The sequence below is a fragment of the Microtus pennsylvanicus genome, chromosome 2 (assembly GCF_037038515.1).
Source record: "Microtus pennsylvanicus isolate mMicPen1 chromosome 2, mMicPen1.hap1, whole genome shotgun sequence".
Lineage (NCBI taxonomy): Eukaryota > Metazoa > Chordata > Mammalia > Rodentia > Cricetidae > Microtus > Microtus pennsylvanicus.
In genome coordinates this window covers 16550102-16569281 of record NC_134580.1, presented here as the reverse complement: position 1 = coordinate 16569281, position 19180 = coordinate 16550102, and positions in this window count along the sequence as shown.

The following is a 19180-nucleotide window of genomic DNA, read 5'->3' as shown; positions in this document are numbered from 1 at the left end:
AGTCTGGGAGCAAATTTAGATTTCAGTGAAAAATTAAACTGTTTTATACCAAGTTGCCCAGTGGAGCATTAAATGCATTCTCTACATAATTGTATCTCAGACAGCAGTGGGGACGTGGCTGTCACTCCAGCTGACTCCAGAGGCTGCAGGACACCAGGCCCACAGCAGCCAACCCTCTGCAAGGGTGAGGGGTATCCTGATTGATTTCCACACCGTCTTCCTGTGGGCTGAGGAGAGGAGGCCGGGAATATCTTCCCTGGAACTTCTAGGGCAAAATGGCAGGACATGCAAGCAGACCCTGATTTGAGAGCAAGCATGGGAGAAGGGCACAGAGACCTTGGAAGCAGGGAAGGAGGCCACATCCCATGAATGGCCAAGATGCCTGTCTCTATGACAGAGATTTCTGGAAATTAAATTCTTGTTGCCAGCAGCTTGATGCCACCATCTGTCATTTTAGCCATTAGTGGTACAGAAATCAGGTTTGTCCCCACCCTCGGGCCTAGAATGTAGTAGAATCAATGGCCAAGATATTTAGCATAATTGACTTTCTGCATGGATCCTTTTTGTTCTTGTCTCCTGTGAGTCTATTTAAGCTAGCCTGCTCCTCCCATCTGTCCCTTTATGCACCCATTTCTCAGATTGGTACTGCCTCAGCTGCTTCCCTGCTGCTGTGGTACATCACCCTGACGACTGCAGCTCAATCAGGGAGAGGGGCTCTTTTTGGCTCACAGTTACAGGGTACAGTCTACAAAGAAGACATAGTGGCAGGAGCTGAAGACAGCCAATAGCATTTCAAATGGATCAGGAAGGGCAGACACGAAGGCTGGTGCTTAGCTCACTTTCCTTTTCAAAATCGTAGGATCCCACTCCGTGAAACGGTGCCACCCACAGAGAGCAAGTGTTCCCCCATAGGCATGTCTCTGAGGCGATTCTAGATCTCATCCGGTTGCCTGGTAACTCAGTTTCCCATCAGTACATCGTACACACACACACAAGGATTACAGAGAAGGACTGAGCATGGTCTGTGAGGGTAAAAACGAGGCCAGGTCCTCAGAACTGTCCACAAGACCCTCCTGGACAGGACGTGGGTAATGCCTGCTCAGACAAAGACTGGATACGTCTGTTTCTTTCAAAGCCATTTTCTGACTTCAGGATTCTCATTGCTTCTCTCACCTCCTGTACACATATGGAGATCTGGGAATGGGGAAAAATGATGGCAACATGCTTTTTCCGCATGCAGATTATCCCTATGTATGCATGCACACATGCATGCATGCAACACACAAATATACACATGCACATGCAAGCAGAGATGCACAAGGATGCAAGCTTGTATACACATGCATGCACGTCCACACATTCACATAAAGAGACACACATACATTCATAGATGCATGCACATGCATGCACATGCATGTCCCTGCATTCGACCACGTTACGTGCACCTCCTGACTGACCACCGGCTTCAAGGAGCAAGAGAAACACCTTAGCAGTGCTGAGAGCATGCCCCGAGCTCCAAGGCTTCTTCTGTGTCTCTGGGGAGAATCTGCTCTGGGTGACAGCGGTGAGGCGTTGGTAAAAGCAGAGAGCGTGGCAAGGAACCTCCGCTCTCCTCTTGCTAATTGTCTGCTATTGTTTTCCAGACAAACAGCTCTGATTGGGAGTCACAGGAGTTCATGGCTGAAAGCAACTCTGGAGAGATTTAGCCCCGCAGCTCCCAGGAAAGCTTTGCAACACGCAGGGCACCCAGGCTTCATATGGGTTCTGTGCCCAGTTTGTAAGCAAAGCGCTGGATGGTTCCAGTTCATTGGAATCAGCTTCACTTTGGGAAAGGACATGGAGGATAGAACAAGAGACCAGCAAGACTCCCAGGTTCACCGTCTCCTTTTGTCTGTGGTGGGAGTGGGGTAGAGAGTGACTCTTGACCCTAACCTGTGTTCTGTCTCCCTACCTGCTCCACCACAGTATCCGAAGCATACTACAAGGCAGGCCATCTAGTGCTCAAAGGGGCCACAGATGTGGACCTTACTGGGATTACATAAAGAGAAACAGTTGTAAGGAGTTGACCCATGGGCAATGGAGAGTCCTGGATTAGTTGGTTTTCTGTTGATGTAATAAAATAGCATTGCCAAAATCACCTGAGAGAAGAAAAGGGTTTATTTTGGTTTGTGGTTCAAAGGGATAGAGTCCACCATGAAGGAAAATGCATGGTGGAAGAACCAGGAAACCAATTGGTCGTATATCCATCCACACACAGGAAGCAGAGAAAACAGGAAGTAGGTCCAAGAATCTCAGAGCCTGTCCAGCAAGGCTCCACCTCGTAAAGGTTCCATAACCTTCCCAAACAGCACAACTAACTGGGGACCAAGTTTTCAAATACAAGAGTCTATGGGAGCTATTTCTCATTCAAATCAGCAAAAGCCCCACTCCGTTTTCCCCATAGACCAGTGGTCATCTCATGACACAACATTTTTCCAACCTCAAAAGTCTCCAGTGTCTGTAACAGTCTCAATATTATCCAAAAGTTCAATATCTTCTGAGACTCAAGGCAGTCTCCCGACTGTGTTGGCCTATAAAATAAATCAGCTTATAAACTTCTAATATACAAAAGCACATTCCTAGTCTAAAAAGGGAAGAAGAAGGCCATAGAAGGAAATAATGGACCAAAGCAAGACCCAAACCCATCAAAGCAAATTCTATAGCACCTGGTAAGTTTCAAAGGCTGAAATGACCTTGCCCCTCCTGCTTTGCTGCCTACAACAGACATCTCTCTCTTAGGCTGGCTCCACTCTCTCTGTGCAGTCTCGCTAGCAGATACTTCATGGCTCCAGTCCTTCCAATATCTTTGGAAATACCCTACAGTCCATGCTTCCTCATCACAGCCGTGACCTCTCCAGACCTCCTTACAAGAGCCCTGACCCTGACACATTTCCCAGCCTCAGTGGTTCTAAATGTTCCATAGCTTCCTCAAGAGTACTACCAACCAGGTACTGAATATTCAAATATATGATCTTATGGGAGACATGTCTCACTCAAACTACCACTAACCCATCACCTTCCAGGAGCTAGCTAGAGTCTAGGAAAGCTATGGAGCCCTTCAACCGGAGACCACAGCCCTGAGTATGGGAGAGAGACACGTGAGGAGCAGTCCAGGGCAGGAAACACTGCAGGTAGATGGGAAATCTCCTTTTTTGGTCTCATTTGTTTAGCGCAGCCCTAAAAGAAAACAGGGCTAAACCTATCAATCTTGAAACTGATGTCTTTCAGAAACACCCCAGAGATATCCCCAAGTAAACCTCACTAGTTGTTTAGGGACTCCTAGTCCTCAAATGTTTAACTCAAAAATTATTATCAGACCCACCTAGTAGACAGAAGATGGTGGTGGTGGTGATGGTGGTGGTGGTGGTGGTGTGTGTGTGTGTGTGTGTGTGTGTTTGTGTTACAGTAAGGCATCACTGGCAGACCCTTTTTCCTTTCACATGATCCTGCACCATGTGGACACGTGGTACAAACAAGGAATTCTCAGAACAATCAGCACCCCCAGGAGACCCACACCTCAGGACCCATATGTGTTTCTTACGGAGCACAGGCCAGACTCATCCCTCCCAAAGTCAGTTTCCTTAATGCAAACCAAGTCTTCTCACTTCCTCACAGTGAGCAAGCTGTCTTGTGAATGGACTCCCTGGCCCGGGTGTGATGGGTCCATTGCTGGCTGTATTGTTGTGGTTGCCTCCAAGGCACAGATAAAGGTCTGGAGCGTGGAGCTACCCTCTTTGTCTAAGTCTCCCCTTTGGCAGACAATGGGTGACAATTAGCATCCTGAGCATGGATTGCATTCTTCAAGATGTTGGTACTCTTCTCTACTGAGAAAGAGGGGATGCAGCAGTGGGGTGTCTGCCCACACAGAGACACATGCCTTCCTGATGCTCTGGACACCGTAGAGGAGCCCTGATGCCTAGTGCACACTCATCATGCAGGACCTGTGTCCCACAGCTGCTTCAGATGCCTATATCACCCTACTTTACCATGGTGATTCCAAATACCTCACTTACCCAAGCCTCCTCAAAAGGCCCTCTTAGATTCCCCTGCAGGGATGCCCCATGCCACACAACATGGTGGTGTGGGGAGCCCTTCTGTATGTGTGTTACTTTTTTTAGTTAATGAATAAAGAAGCTGCTTTCGGCCAATGGCTTAATATAACCAGATAGCCAGGCTGGAACATTATATATATATGGGGGGGGGGGAGAGTAGACAGAGTCAAAGAGATGCCATGGAGCTGCCAGAGAGGAAAGACTTGAGTTGCCAGCTGGAATCTGGTAGGCCACCAACCTCATGGTAAAATATAAAATAATGGAAATGGGTTAAATCTAGATGTAAGAGTTATCTAAAAATATACGTAAGCTAATAGGCCAAGCAGTGCTGTAATTAGTATAGTTTCTGTGTGATTATTTTGGTTCTGGGCAGCTGGGAACAAACAAGCAGCCTCCTTATGCCAGCATGGGCTGCACTGCAGCCCTGTCTCCTGAAGCCTGAGAGAGCGGCAGTGCAATAAAATTCGCTGTGCTCCCTGAAAGTGAGCCCAACTTGCTCCAGCCAATCAGCAGAAAGCCAGGACCACTGGGGATGGGGGAGACTTAGCTCAATGTGTCATGGACTTTGGAGCCCATGAAACATTGTTTACATATATGAGCATCATAGTGACTGCTGACTGCCTTTCTAGGCCTTTATCCATGGGCTAACATGGGCTAGGAGACACCAATAGGAGCCACCTTTTGCCTGTGTATTGGCTGGATCAAGAACAGCCATGCGGTACTACGCATTGTCTTTAGCTAAGGGCCTTTGCAGGTCTCCTGGACCCTGGCCTGACCACACAACTCAGCCATCAGAATTCCAAAGCAGCCGCAGAGGACTCATGATGGAGGTAGCACGACTGTGCTATAATAAAGCTTGGTTTGCGAGGCTGAACCACAGGCCCTCACACACTGGCTCCCGACACGATGTTACACAAAGATCAACACAAAAGACTTACGACAACATGACAGGACGGTCGGCAGCGTGGACACACCGGGAGAGTGGGCTGGTGTGTGTGTCACCCTCGCATACAGTTCAACATGCAAATCTGCAGCTTTGCATTCAGTTCATTTGCACACACATCTACCAGAAGTCTACGAACAGGGAGAATGAGTGCCGAGCTCAGGCAGATGATCCCGGAGAGGGTGCAGTACCCATGGGTGCCCAGGGACGGTCTCCGGGGGTGGGGGGAGGAACCATGTTCTTAGACACCAGGCGCATAGTCAAAGGGCTCCAGAGTTCTAAGTACGTCACAAAATGATACACCCTGCTCACTGTAGCTGGAGGGAGGAAGATAAAAGACAGACTGGGAAGGAGTGCAGGTAATGGGGGAGGGGGAAAGAAGGAAGAATAAAAGAAGGGAGGGAAATAAGGACGGTCAGATTGCAGGAGGGGGGAGAAGGATGGTAAGGTGGCAGGAAGGATGGGATGAAAGAAGAAAAGAAGGGAAGGGAGTCAGTGAGGAAGGAAGACAGGAAGGAAGAAATGAAGAAGGAAAGAAATAAGGGAGAGAGAAAGAGAAGGAAATGGAGAGAGGGAGGGAGGGCAGGAGGGAGGGGGGAAGAGCCAGCCTGAACCACCTGCTGTTGGCAGGAATAAGGCAGACCTGAGCTCTTCTGCCTTGAGTTCCTGCCTGGTCTCCCGCCGAGAGTAAGGACAAGGGACAGGAGAGATATGAAGCCAAGAGGATCCTGCAGGGAGGACTCAGAGCTCCTGTGCTCTCTGCCCAGAGCTTGTCTCCTGGGATAGCCTGGGCTGAGCCAAGTCCTGCCTGTCACTGTCTAAGTGGGCCGAGGCTCTGCAAGGGCCTGTCTGTGGTTCATTAGAACAGTTTTTATCGGCTAAGTGCTTTGCAAGGGTTTAAAATGCCCTGAGACTCTTCAAAAGCTGTGGGAGGGAAACCGCCTTCGCTTTCCCTATTTATCAGCCGTCGGGGGCATGGGGGCAGCAGGCTGTCAGCTTACAGATAATTCTGCCCGGCATTTCCCTCCCAGCTCCAATCTCCTTCCCTGCCCAAGTTCTGCTCTGAGGAAAGATGGGCCAGCATGAGGGGCCTTGAGGGGCTTATGTGAGTCAAAAAGCAGCCATAAATAATGACAGTATTTACTCAGATTAGGAAAACACTTTAGACTGTTCAAAACCCCGCCACAAACCCTTTCTTCTTTAATCCTAATGCCAATCCTGGGAGGATGAACAGGGATGAACAGTAGCTGGGTCATCTTGACCCTTGAGAAGCTCTGTCTAAGTTCCAGGAATTCTGGGAGCTGGCTGTGAGCTCAGCCACTGTAGGGTGTTAAATCACCCCCAGCTTAGAGTGAAATGATTTATACTAAAAGCAAAGGAACGGCACAAATACAGCTCTCCAGAAGCCCGACGGGGAAACGAATCCTGCTAAAATGTGGGCAGAGGGCTTGGCAGGACCCTCAGTGTCAATCCCACTAAGCAAACCTAGTTTCTGACCCCAAGCAACTCCCCACTTCAAGCCACGAGGACGGCCATATGCAGCAAAGTCAACAGTAGCAAATGTTGGCAAGGACACAGCAATGCAGGGACACGGACAGTGCTGAAGGAATGTGAACCGGCAGTCCCTGGTGGTTGCAGTATGGCAGCCTCTCAAACTGCTAAGCGAAGAACTGGCACATAGCATGGGAAGATGCCCTAGAGAGAAAACACATAGGTATCCCATGCTACACACTACTGATGGTCACCAAATGGTAGAAACAAGCCAAGTGCCCATGGGTGGAAAACACCACAGACCCCCGCATCATCTACCACACCGTAGAATATTGTTGGGACATAAAGTGGGATGAAGTACCACAGCCTCTATGGTGAACTTGAAACACATTTTTATTCCATTAAATGGTGCAGAAGCCACTAACACTTTGAAGTTCACCTATACAGGGTCCTCAGGACAAGCAAACTCTTGAGACAGAAAGTAGAGGCAGATGGTGGAGGTAGCTGAGCAACACACAGCGCGAGGGACACCACTGAAGACAACTGGCCTAATCAGGTTTCTGTTGATGTGGTTAAACACCATGACAACCGTTACTTGGAGAAGAAAGGTTTTTCTTTATAGATTACAATCCCCTGTAAGGGAAGTCAGGACAGAGATCGAGGCAGGAACTTGGAGGCAGGAACTGAAGCAGAAGTCCGGTAGAAGCCATTCCTCTACATCTCCTAAACAGCCCCCACACGTGTTTTCTAGTAACTCCCCACTGCCTCTCACACTCAGACAAGCAGCCCGGTTCTACTTTCTGTCTCATGAGTTTGCGTGTCCTGAGGACCTTGTATAAGTGAACTTCAGAGTGTTAGGGGCTTCTGCACCATTTAGTGGAACAAGCAAAGAACTGGCACATACCCAGCTTACCAGCTTCCTCCTCTTTGCTCGCTTGGCCCGCTTTCTCATGCCACCCAGGACCAGCTGCCCAAGGACAGCACCACTCATGTGGCCTGAGCCCTCCTTTATCTGTCACTAATCTAATGCCCCACGGACTTACCAACTAGTCAATCTCATGGAGAAAGCTTCTCGGTTAAGTTTTCTCCTTCCCAGATGGCTCTAGTTTGTGTCAAACTGACAAAAAACTGACCAACACAGCAATGTTTTCCGATCACATACAACCTCGGTAAGCAGCTAAAAGACCAAAACCAGAGGCCAAGGCTTCCTTCTTTGCCAGGACATCTTACCTTCTTCGGTGTGTCAGGTGTTAATCTTGCTATGCTATGCTTGTTTAACTGTGTGTCTGTGCTGGGTTCACCTGCGGCTCCTGATCTCACAGACTTCACAGAGGACCTGTCAGGACCCAGGGATATACCCGCTGCTGTGGTCTCATAGAAGCAAACCCTGCTGAAGAAATGCTAGTGATCTTCATGGGACAAGATGAGCTTGGGGGACCATCAGGAAGCGCCATATATGGTCCTTGCACAGGTGCTGGAGTCTCGGGAGTCCTCAGAGTTCCTAGCACTCTCACAGTACAAACGCACTCCGGTGCAACACTGGTCCATAACATCTCACCTGAATTTATTCAATCTGCTGTGAATCCAGGTCGCTTCCCAGACAGATTCCAACTCACACAAACAGCTGTGGAATTCCAGTTTAAAGAAGTAACTGAAGGGCTGGATGATATCTCAGTGCAACAACACTTAACTAGAATGTTCGAGGTCTTGAATTGAACTTTAGGCAAAGCACACACACACACACAGAGAGGGAGAGAGAGAGAGAGAGAGAGAGAGAGAGAGAGAGAGAGAGAGACAGACAGACAGACAGACAGACAGACAGACAGACATTCAAAGCACCTAGATACCTCTTTTAGCTGGGAAGATGACTTGGTAATTAAGAGCATTTGCTGATCTGGAGAACCTGAATTCATCTATGTCAGGTGGCTCACAATTGAGGATCCAAGGACTTTAGCCTCCTCAGATGCCTGTATCAGCATCCATACACCCCTCACAGACAGACAGACAGACAGACAGACACACACACACACACACACACACACACAATTAAAAACAGTTATTAAAAATCTTGAAGACAAAAAGACCTAGATGGCTTCCTAGTTGTGAAAGAATGAATCCTCGCCCAGAAGGGGTGATGGCAAAGAGCGTTCGTGAACGAGCACTGATCAATAGTGATTAATAGTGATTAAGCAGGCCTGGTTAGCAGCTGGCTTAAATTCTTGCAGGCTCCATTCTATGACGATACATCATTTCTCCCCTAAAATTGGAATGCTGCTTTCTATGTTGTTTATGGCCAGGTTTTATTGAATTTTTCTGTTTACAAAGATAATATACATCTTATGGAGAACACAGAGGAGCCAGGGAAGAAAAGGCAAATGAACTAAAAATGACGCGAAGGCTGTTGGGGAGAATTTATGTGGAAGGAAATTCTAGGAGGTGGAGTGACTGGTGAAGAGGGAGTGAAGAAGCAGCCACACATCACTGCTGGAGCACCCAGTTAGCGTGGGAGCACTCAGTCCCTGTCAGCACTGCTGGAGCACCTAGTTAGCGTGGGAGCACTCAGTTCCTGTCAGCACTGCTGGAGCACCCAGTTAGTGTGGAAGTACTCGGTTAATGTCAGAACTGCTGGAGCACCCAGTTAGCATGGGAAAACTCAGTTCCTGTCAGCACTGTTGTAGCACCCAGATAGCGTGGGAGCACTCAGTCCCTGTCAGCATTGCTGGAGCACACCCAGTTAGTGTGGTAGCACTCGGTCCCTGTCAGCATTGCTGGAGCAGCAAGTTAGCGTGGGAGCACTCAGTACCTGTCAGCACTGCTGGAGCACCCAGTTAGCATGGGAGCACTCAGTTCCTGTCAGCACTGCTGGAGCACCCAGTTAGTGTGGGAGCATTCAGTTCATGTCAGCACTGCTGGAGCACACCCAGTTAGTGTGGGAGCACTTGGTCCCTGTCAGCATTGCTGGAGCAGCAAATTAGCATGGGAGCATTCGGTCCCTGTCAGCACTGCTGGAGCACCCAGTTAGTGTGGGAGCACTCATCCCTGTTAGCACTGCTGGAGCACATAGTTAGAGTACCCAGATCACATCAGTACTCTCGAAGCATCGAGTTTATGTCAATACAGTTGTAGCACTCAGTTACTATGAGAAACGCTAGAACACTCAGTTAATGTCAGTGATGTTGGAGCTCCAAGTTAACGCCAGTACTGTTGAAACACCCCATTAATGCCAGTACTGTTGGGACACCTAGTCAATGTTAGCACTGTGGGAACACTCAGCTAACCTTGGTACTACACACGCGTGCACACTGTCTTAGTTACTTTCTGTCACCATGGCAAAACTACCAGGATCAAGGTAACTTATACAATAATCCTTTAATTGGGCTTATGGCTTTAGAGGGCCAGGATCCATGATGCCAGAGCAATGCAGCAGGAACAGTTGAGAGCTCACATCTCAAGCCACACAGAGGAGACAGAACCAGGAGAGGGAAGAGGGAAGAGAAAAGGAGAACACACTGGGATTGGTATGAACTTTTGAAACCTGAAAGCCCACACACAACAGAGAACACACCTCCTTCAACCAAGCCCCACCTCCTAATCCTTCCCAAATAGTTTTACCAACTGGAAACCAAATATTCAAACATATGCTCACATGGGGGCATTCTCATCCAAATCACCATGCACAAATACACCCATCTGCACAAAAGCTCCTTGATAATCTTGGAGTTGGTAGAGAAGGTTATTATAATAAGCACAACAAAGAGAATGTTAAAAATACACATTAATAAAATGGTCATATTTGATCAAAACATGTTTCAGCATCATCTGCATCATCAGGATAATCATCTGTTACTTAGTGCCTCATCACTATCCCACAGAACATGTGTGTGTGTGTGTGTGTGTGTGTGTGTGTGTGTGTGTGTGTGTGTGTGTGTTGAGACAGGATTTCTCTGTGGAACAGTCCTGTCTGTCCTGGAACTTGCCCTGTAGTTCAGTCTAGCCTCAAACTCAGAGCTCCACCTGCCTCTGCCTGACAAGTGCTATGATTAAAGGCTTGTGCCACCACGAACTGGAAAACACAGAACATATCTTTGAATAGGAAGACATTTTCACTACATGAGAGAGCTTCATTTAGAGGTGGGAAGATATTCTTTCTGTTCCAGGCTGTGACTGGTGGTGGTGGGCATCCATAACCACTGAGGACTTTGACTGTCTTCAGTTTCACGAGAACCTTCCCTCAGAATTTTAGAATGATACTTCTGGTCTTCTGTGTTGCCTCATGTTCTTGTCTGAACCTAGAGGTGTGCTGAGCTGGTTTACAGAAGAGACAACGTGGTCCCTGTCATACACGCTTGCACCCAGGCACAGGTGCCTTTTCTGAGGCTTGGAAGATAAGAAGTAGTCAAGGCCTTGATTCTGGATTCCCATCTTCTCTGCTTCCTTCTCACCTGCCCAGTCAGAAGGCATGCGTGTGTGCATGTGTGAGTGTGTGTGTCTATATGTATCTGTGTGTGCACACATGCAGGGGAAGACAGAAAAGAGGGGAAGAGACAGGAAAATAAACAACCAGTCATTTAGCTAAAGACTCTATTTTATCCTGGGACACTAACAGTCAACCATTCCTGCTTCAGAAGCCTCAAGGCCATTTCAAATCCCTTTATTTTCCCTGGAACTGATATGGGCTGAGAAGTTAGTTTGTGTGTATTTTGTCTTACTTACAAAAGTAAATATTTCTAATCTTTTGAGAGATTTTTCCATTTCCCAGCTCAGTGTGTTGATCTTTTAGCTTGTTTCTTCTGCCCTTCCACCTGTGTGAGAAAACTACCTCATTTTTGATTTGGCTCTGGCCACCTATCTTTATTATGGCCACAAATGACCGTATATGTTCTTGCATCCTCATCTTTTATAGAGGGACAGATAGCATTCCTTTTACCATTTAAAGTTCTTATAATAATTCCCCCTTTATTTCCAATGTCTCTTGCTTAAGGTTTAAATTTTATTGCATCTTGGTAAGGAAATACTACCTTAAAATTTATGTTTTAAGTTCTGCTGTCCTAGGACTTGTGGTTCACAAGAGTTAACATAAACTCTCACCAATAATGGTCCACCTCTTACTAATAATGTGTCCACACTTAAAATGGAAGTGTGGGGGGAATCACAGCGAAGGAAACCATCACACAATGTCTATACCCAATAAGTTTTCATGGTAGCCTATTTCCTTATTGAGAGGCACCTTTGACCCACTATCTTTTCACTTTGTTAACCTTACCCTTTCTCTAGTTAATATTTATTTTAATCTTACATACGTGGGTGTTTTGCCTGCATCTGTGTACACAGAGGCCCAAAGAGGTCATCAGACCCCCTGAATCAGAGTAACTAGATGGTTGTAAGTTGCAATGTGCGCACTGGGAATCGAACCAGGATCCTCTGGAAGAGTAGCCAGAGTTCTTAATCACAGAATCATCTCTCCAGATAGATAATTTCTGCACCATTCTCTGCAATAGGATGGATATTGACCTGTGAGGTCTATTTCTCAGTGAGGGGTTCATGCTCCTGCTGAACTCTCTTAGGCATCTGTATGTTTGCTTTCTTCAGTTTATATACTGAAGGAGTTTTGCTTTGTTCATCTGCTATGACTGTTATTTACACACCATTTCTTATTTCTGTCTAAGCTATGTTTAAATTCTAGAATCTGTCTGATGACCGCTGTTTCCATCCTGGGCTTGCGCTCGTGTGCGCATGCACACACACACAAAGAGAAAGTAGTGTTTACGCAGCATTTACACTCAAGCCGAGGGGTTGGGAGGTTTTCACATGTATCACCCTAATGGTGCTTGAGGCTGGTCTCTTGACATTCAGTTTCCAACTTGTGGTTAGTTTTCCTGCTGCTGTATCTTACAAACACCTTTGGCAGAGCTGTTTGGTCTCATGTCTGCCCTATGGATTCTGCTCCAGTAGGTGTTGGGCTCCCAGATAGCTCACCTGTGATAGAAAATGAAGCCTGCCCTGGAACCCTCCAGGCTCACTCACCATGCACGGAATCACCTGGGCTCCTCTAGGGTCCCTGTGACTGTGGATGGACAAGTTCAGGCAGGAAAGGGGATGGGAGCCTCTCGTGATATTTTTGCCTCCTCCTTTACTTCCACCTCCTGAAACTGTCTCACTGTTGGATAACTGACTAGCTGGTTAGACTGGGCCTCAGCACGTGTCCTCAGGTGGGCTGTGGCTTAGCAGTGGTTCCCCAGGACAGCCAGCTGTGTCTCTTAGAGCCCAGCCATTCCTTCTTGGCCATTTAAATCAGGCACTGTTGGTTTGCCTTGATTTTGTTCTCCTTGCCATGGTTACTGGAAACCAAGCATTCATTTGCCTTCCTACTGACCAGGTGACTTCTGTTTTGTAGGGGGTGGGAGGAAGGGAGGACAGGCACTGCAGTGAGGAACACTGGCGACAAAACAATGGTCTCATGTCCAAGAGACAAGATGCAGCCTTTTCTGAGAACCTGGCAGTTGTCTTCTGCCCTGCAGGCTGAAGGAAACTGAGTTCCACAGCCTGTAGGATACCAAACAAATGTTCTTTGATTCTTTTTTAAAGGTCTCTTTGGAAAGGAGGCAAAAGTCTCTTGGATCTACATCATGCAGAGTTCCCCAACACCTTCTCCTCCCAACCATGTTATAATCAAATACAACTTGTGAGTAAGTTTTCCTTCTAGAATATTCTGTTAGCTACCAGTGTGTGTCACCAGCTTTTGGATGCCATCTTTCCCCTCTGTTTGCACACAGTCCCGTCATCTCCCTCCGCTCCTCTGTGGCATCTGTCATTCATTCACGTCCAACTGCCTTTACCTAGCTTTTGTTGTAATCACCTCACTCCCATTATCCCAACCAGAAACCCAGGGTTTGTCTGTGAGCTGACACCTCCCCTTCTGAGATTAGCTAAGCTATCCAGCTTGTGCCTTCCAGCTGTGTCCTGATACCTATTCTACCAACAGTGAGCTTCCTTCCCAGTGGCTGTGGGTGCCTTGCTGCAGGCCCGACAGTCTGAAGGAACAGGGCCTTGCGAGGAGGGCTCCTGCTCCACTCCACCCTCCACACAATACACCCTGAGCTCGGGTCACATCCCTCCACATCCCAGCCCAGGGACCCACTGTCATGAGAACTAGAGGGACAGAGTGTCATGACCTCAGGCTGGGCCACCTGTGGCTACTCACTCATTTTTGCTGAGCCTCTTACCTCTGGGCTGTGACTCCCTCTAGGACCCCAGCCCTGAGCCTGAATGGAGCTGTGGCAGGGATGACACTCATACCCACCTGTCACGATCTTCATCCATATCCCCTCAATTCTGCAGGAAGTCCATGTGAACTGCCATGTTTCCCCAGTTCCCTGCACAAGAGGGACACTCCATGTTTTCTGGCTGTGACTGACACACCTTCATTCTATGTTTTCTGCTCACACCTATGGTTTTACTGCAAGCATCTGGGAGTCATCATATTTGTATCAAATAGACCTCTGCCTCCTTGAGAAAAGACGGCATTTCCAGAACTCTCTGTGGGCTGCCCATGGCCTCTCCCTTGTCTCTATCTGAGGTGTGTAGCAAATTCTCAGGCATTAAAATCTTCCATCTTGTAGGAAGGCTAGTTCAGATGCAGGATGTGAAAGAGGAGATGAAGCAGCAGTACACTTTAAGAGGAGGTGAAACATTCTACCTCCACAGTCACAGGAAGCACACAACTCACAAGCTTCAGGAAATCCCTGAAACTTACCAGATCCACAACTCCCCAAGCTTCCATAAGCAGCCAGAACTGCTGAGGTGGTGGCTCGCAGATCAGTGGAGCTGCCTGGAGGAGGCTAAGACCAGCTGAACTATCTGGAAAAGACACTTGATTACCTGCTAAGCCTCCTGAAGGCTCTGCAGTGTGTTCCAGGTTTACAGACTTCATGTGCTGTCACCTGTGCTAGGGCTGGTGTTTGGTGATGCAGCTCTGTGAGTTACTTCTGTTCTTGTAAGTAATGCCTCACTCATATTCCTGTAGGTAACCCCCATAAAACTCTTTGGTTTACCCAGTTGCACTTTGGTGGTATCCATACTGTCTATTGTCAGCTCCCTATCTGAGGTAAATAGATGTTCATTCACATCGCCCCAGGAAGAGTGTTACACAACAGTCTGTGGGCTGAAGCAACCTTACATCTCCAGTCAGAAACTTCACTAAGTAGAGGGTGGAGTGATTGCTCCACTTTTGGAAGTTTGGCATCAGTTAACCAGAAGCAAGGGCCGTTCTGACCCATCATCATGCCTTTGGAAGGGCCCATCATCATGTCTTTGGAATGGATTCCCACTCTGCCAGGTGCTGTTTCCTTCCCTGCTGGCTACAAGGGTTGTGCATTTCTCGGTGTGAACTGTGTGAGTGAGGCCTCCTGTTCGGACTTTGTTTTCTATCTCTACCCACTCTAAATATGGGTTCTTTGCTGTGATTGGCAGATTTTGGATCTCTAAGTTGGAGTAGAGATGAAAAGGACATGGGAATCGCTGACAATTCCCCCTGAAGGTCAAATGGATCAAAGTGACCTGGTCATCCTTTTCTCTTTCCCAGAATTATCCCCGTGGGGTGGCTCCTGAAAAGAACCCTGCTGATGGCCTCTACCCGTGCCCATTTCCCTGGCTGCTACTGCTTCCTTTAGGTGTAAGACTTGAGAAAGAAAGAGTCTTTAACTCAACTTCCTTAATGCATAGCATGAGCAGACAGACAAAGTCTGAAATCAGCATAATGAGGGCCTTACAGAAAAGCTAAACTTAATTACAACAAAGCACCAAATCCCTCTTTCAAGTTTTACTACTGTTCAACATCTTTAATTAATGCTGTGGGGGAGGAGGGTGAGGGATACTGAAGTTTTGTTTTGTTTTTTGTTCTGGAGTAATTTACACAAAACCGTTAATATCCTCAGGCTGGTGATCAGACCATCCTAATGGCTATTGACCCAACTCTGCCCTGGAGTGACTTAATCCAGAGGGGACTCAGCCTGCCTTCTATCTCCAGAGCCTCACAGGTCAATGCCATGGGCTTTGTCTGAGGACAAAAGTCAGAGCCAGATGGCCCCAGATTTTAGGTTCAGAAAATTAATAGTGTAATTAATGGAAATCATTATTAAACCACACAATTAACATCTGAAAGCAAGCCCTCCTTTCATGGAGCTCCCTGCTGTGCTTGTAGATGGGCTTAGAGAACGTTTATTGAGTTTCTACTGTGGCTGTAACTTTGCCCAGGTGAAGGTTAGAGACTCCACCTGTGATTTCCTAGAGCGTGAGTGGGAATGTTCCCAGAGGGGCTGCACTAGAGAGATTTCTGGGATCACCAGGTTCAGTGAGAGACCCTGCTTCAAGGGAGTAAGATGGAGAGTCATCGAGCAGACCACAGGCATCCCTTCTGGCCTCCATACATGCAAGACCACAAGCACCCTTGCATACAGATACATACATACGCACACGATACCACATACATATATTATACACACGTGTACATCAGGATAATGAAGATGACAAATTCATAATAGTCTTCAATCCAGCTTTCCTGATGAATAAGACAGGAAGGCAAATTTTAGAATCCTTATTGTTTTGACCAAGGACACTTTTGCCAGTGGCAACACAATGACACTTCCATCTAAGGCTTTTGTCCCAAGGGATCATCAGAACAACTTAAAGGCATGTGTTCATTGATGTTTGCATCCTTGAAGGAAGCAGAACACCTGGGCATGCCCAGCAACCCTGGGTAGTTTATATAAACAATGGTATACCAGTAGTCCAATCCCACATAGCTATAAAGCACGGCAGAGTGTGCACAACATGATCTAACAGAGTAGGCAGAAGGGGAAGTGTCCTGAGACTGTTCAGAGCAGTCGGAACATTAGGGGAAGCTGTGTCTACCAGTTGATGTGCGATGTGTATTCGGATCTGAAGGCTGAACTTGTAAGATTGAGAAGTAGCAACATACTGAGTTGGGGTGGGGAATCTGGTGTTCGAGGACAGTAAGACCACAGAGCGAGTCAGTAGGAAGGGCGGGAGAAGGCAGGCCATTTACAGCTACCACCCTGGTACTGCCCCACATTTGATGAGCCACATAAAAGAAACAAAAATAAATTGGTGTCAAAAACATGAATGTATTCATTGGTCTTTGTCTTTCGCCACCGGGATGGGAGAAACCATGGATCTTCCTATTTGTTCACAGAAGATTCAGATATATTTAACTAGTCCCTGATATGTGGTCACACTCCATGAACATGGACTGACTAGGCAGCAAGTGAGGAATAGGGTACCTCATTCCTATTGAGTGATCACAGTGTGTTAGCCAACCCCTATAGGGTTCAAGATACAGAGAACCAAGAGAAAAATCATTGGTATCTAGAGAAGCTACAGTGAGCTTTCAACATGTACCATTTATCATTTTTAAAAAAATCTCTGCATTATTGATACATCACCCAACAAAAGGAACACAGAAATTTGGACAAAATATTAGAAATGAAACTAAATGAATGGCTCATGGAATGGATGAATTCATACCCGAAGCATCACATGTCTTCTTGAAATGAATCTGTAAGTATGCATTAATTCTGACAAAAGTCTCGGGGAGGTTTTTTTTTTGATGAACTTTGGAATATGGATGCTAAATTTAATTAGAAAAGTGAAGATACAAGGGAATGAATATTCTGAGTAGATACCAAGATTTGATAGAGTAGATCCAACTGGTTAACAAACAAGAGATGGATAAGCCTGCAAAACAGAGCAGGTGGGGCTCTGAGGAAGGCAAGGCTTATTCTAGACAGAAGCCTTGCTGTTGCAGAAGGGAGAGGGCCTGTCCATTAGCTGTTTAGACGGAGGGAGTTTCTGTGTGGGGTCTATACATGTGAAATAACACTGTACACATGCAATAGCAGTCAACACATTAACTAACGTGTAGTGCCACCCCGCGTGTGCTTTAGTTTTGTTTCTGTTGCTGAGATAGAATACCCCAAGAAGAAGCAATGTAGGCAGGAGGGTTCGTTTTAGACCATAACTGCAGGCAAGACAAGCTGACAGACACATGAGGCAGCTGGTCACATGACAGCCACAGTCCAGAGCACGCATGCTTCGTGCTCAGAAAGCTTTCTCTACTCCATGGCCCAGGGCCCCAAACCACGGAATGCTGCGGCTCAATTTCAAGCTGGGTCTCCCCACAAGCAATCAAAACACTTAAGACAATCCCTCACAGACATGCCTACAAGTCATGTGATCTGAAAACCTCTCTATTTTCTAAGGTGATTCTTGACTTATCAAGTTAACAATTACACTAATCATCACAGATCCCCCACTTGTCAACTTGATGTCCAAACACTTTAAGCTATAACCTTCTACCAACCATTCCCTAAGTCTTACATTTACTTTATATTGCAAAATATAATTTAACTTTTAAAAGTCCCAAAAATTCATTAAAAAAACCAATACTTTGAAAATCTGGCACTCCTTGTGCTATTGTGTCATGACTGTGAACGTGTGCAGCATGCCATGTCTAAACGTGTAAGAGCGTGCCACGCTCTTTATTTGCACATAGAATCGCAGACATCCTGATGCTGGTACAGCTAAGCTCTGTGGTAGTTTGAATGAAAATGCCCCCATAGACTCATAGGGGCTGACACTATTGGGAGATGTGGCTGCTGGAGCAGGTGTGGCGTTGTTGGAGGAAGAGTGTCACTGGTGGTGGGTTCTGGGGTCTCAGCTCATTCTCTTCCTGCTGCCTGTGGATCCAGAGGTAGAACTGTCATCTCCTTCTCCAGCACCGTGTCTGCCTGCACCTTGCTTTCCACCATAACGTTAATGGACTAAACCTTTGAACCTGTAAGCCAGCCCCAATTAAATGCTTTCCTTTGTAAGAGTTGCTGTGGTCTGATCCCAGAGGAGCTAGGTAACAAGGAGAGCCATAAGAGGGACATACACGGATCCCCCTGGGAAGGGGAAACAGACAAGACCTCCTGAGAAAATTAGGCAGAGAAGGGAGGGTGGAAGGAGAGGGAGAAGGAGAGGGAGGAGGAGAACATGGGGGAATGGGATGCTCAGGAATGGGGAAAAACAATGAGGGAGAGAATCTTGATTGAGGGAACCATTAAAGGGCTAATGAGAAACATGGCACTAGGGAAATTCCCAGGAACCCTCAAAGATGACCCCAGCTAAGACTCTAAGCAACAGTGGAGAGGATGCCTAAACTGGCCTTCCCCTATAGTCAGATTGATGACTACCTTAATTGTCATCATTGAACCTTCAACAAGCAACTGATGAAGCAGGTACAGAGATCTACAGTGAAGCTCTGGGCTACCTGAGACCAGCTCAAGAGAGGGAGGAGTAATAATATGAGCAAAGGTGTCAAGACCATGATGGGGACACCCACAGAGACAGCTGACCTGAGCTAGTGAGAGCTCCCTGACTCTGAACTGAGGCAAATCTGCCTAGTACAAATTAGGCTCTCTGAATGTGGGGGACAGTTGAGAGGCTTAGACAGTCTGTGGGACCAGGATTTATCACTAGTGCTTGAACTGGCACATTCTCTTTGGAGGAATACCTTGCTCTGCCCAGATATGGGGGTAGGGCCTTGGTCTTGCCTCCAAGTGAAGTATCAGACTTTGTTGACTCCCCATGGGAAGCC